Here is a 2,242-nt window from a genome sequence, read left to right on the forward strand (position 1 = left end):
GTGTTCTCCTCACTCTCCTCTTTAACAAACACCATCTTCACAGAAGCAGATCTCCAGATGATACTCCTGCAGATATTCCTGCTTTCTTCTAATCTTAGTCACGACTATGAGGATGAGAATATTACAGGTATTTACTAACCTGATTCAAAAACTGTATTTTTCTGCTTACAGAAACAGCTTGTATTAACACAGCATCAAGACAAAACAACAGAGATTACGGTGAAACTAATCGTCTTCCTCTGAGGTTTAATGGTGTTTGGCAAAGAAACGTATGTATTTTAGCGCCACCCGCTGGACTGGAGTGTGAAGCGCCAGTTATCATCCACAATATCAGTTTATTACTGTTCAAATGTGATTAAGTACGAGTTTGTATGACTGCATGCATACTGTATATTTCAACGAATGTCATGCACGATGATTTTGATTTTGGGTAGTTTTGATGCCATAAGCCAGTTTTGATTACTTTGCATAATAATTAATTAACGATCAGTTATAATTACACACTTGTCACAGCACTCGTCAACCACTTAGGATAAAAAAAGTCTGCTAAATTATTCAATTTAAATGTATAAAATATTAAAAATTGTAACAATGAAAAAGGAGTGCACGTTTCCAATGTATGTAGGTGTCTTTAAAGAAGAGTACTGTAAATATGGTTTAATAAGCTGTAGAAGCTTAGGCGAAATGCCATTAATTAATCTCAGAAATTCTATACGAGTAATATCAATACTGCTTTCTTTACTGAATTTTTCGTCAGAGTCCCACCAGTGTCTATACATTTTGAAATAAAGATATTATTTTCTACACATTCTTTATTAAATATCGTCCTGTTTTTATACAGAATATATTGATTATTCCATACATTTGTGAGGTGAAAAATTATGCTTAAAGGCTAGTTTCCGAGAATCCAGTGCTTTCTTGTGAAAATCTGATAACTTGATTGGTAACTTATTACGGTTAAAATTACAACCTAGCAAAAACTTTAAGCCACCACAATGGTTAATAAGTTTGGAATGAAAATTTTAAACACCTGCTTGAGAGTTGTGAAATCAACAGCATTAAAGCCTCTGTCAGCATGGTCCCTAATCATTGTTTTCCTTTTGATATATTCAGTCTTGTTTTTCCAATAAATTTGAACAAAAGAGAGTCAATTTATGTTGCTGTCTTTTTGTCCACATATAATGATAAAGCAGGGTAAACCATTCTTGAAATTCCTTCCGCTTTTGAGAGCAGTGTCCTTCCTTGTATAGTTAAGTCCCTTTGAAGCCATCTGTTAAAAATGGTTTTTGTTTTCTGTAGCTTAGGTGTAAAGTTGTCATCCAGTCTTTCCTTTTGCTGATTTTTTTATTGTTATTCCGATATATTTCACTTACTGCTTGACCTTAATTCCACTGATTCACACTCAGAACCTGGTTTTCATCTTTAAGAAAAATACATGTCATCTGCTAGCTGAGATATTAAAATAACATTGTCACCTATTCTTATACCTTCAACATTGATACAATTTCCAGTATAATGATTCAATAATTCTGCTGCAATTAAGAACAAAAAGGGGGAAATCGGGCAACCCTGTCAAATACCTCTACTAAGTATGAAACGCTTAGATGTACCTTCTGTGAGGGAAAGACAACTATTTAGGGAAAGACTATTTATCTAAGGCTGTATATGGGTTGTTGACGTGACATAGCATTTTCACTGTCCCACAAGATAAAAATTAATAGAATTAATATTGTTGTTATTTAAAATGCAGTAAATCATTAAACATTTCTTTGTCCTACATGGACCTGTTGTTATAAAAGTTGCAGTGTAATTCGATTTTTTTAATTTTTTAGCCAAATTTCAAAATTGTCCTATTGTGTGACTGTCTCAAGCATGGTTTAATAAATTACAACTTTTATAAATTAAAAATAAAATCATAAAAATGTTAATAAACACCTCCGGCATAATTGTACAATTGTCTATTTTAGTAAAGGCAATAATTTTTTTTTTTTATCCATACATTTATGAAAACAGGAACTTGATGCATTTTGTATGTAAAACTCTGAAAACCATGTCCTCTGGTGTTTATTTATTTAGTCATTTAGCAGACGCTTTTATCCAAAGCGACTTACAAATGAGGACAATAAAAGCAGGGGTTTTTGTTAAATGTGAGCCAAAATCATCACAATTAAAAGAACCAAAGACTTAAACTACTTCAGTCTGTGTGCACTGAATTTATTTAATACACGAGTTTCACAATTTG

Source organism: Sinocyclocheilus anshuiensis, unplaced genomic scaffold (genome assembly GCF_001515605.1).
Source record: "Sinocyclocheilus anshuiensis isolate Anshui unplaced genomic scaffold, SAMN03320099.WGS_v1.1 scaffold430, whole genome shotgun sequence".
NCBI lineage: Eukaryota > Metazoa > Chordata > Actinopteri > Cypriniformes > Cyprinidae > Sinocyclocheilus > Sinocyclocheilus anshuiensis.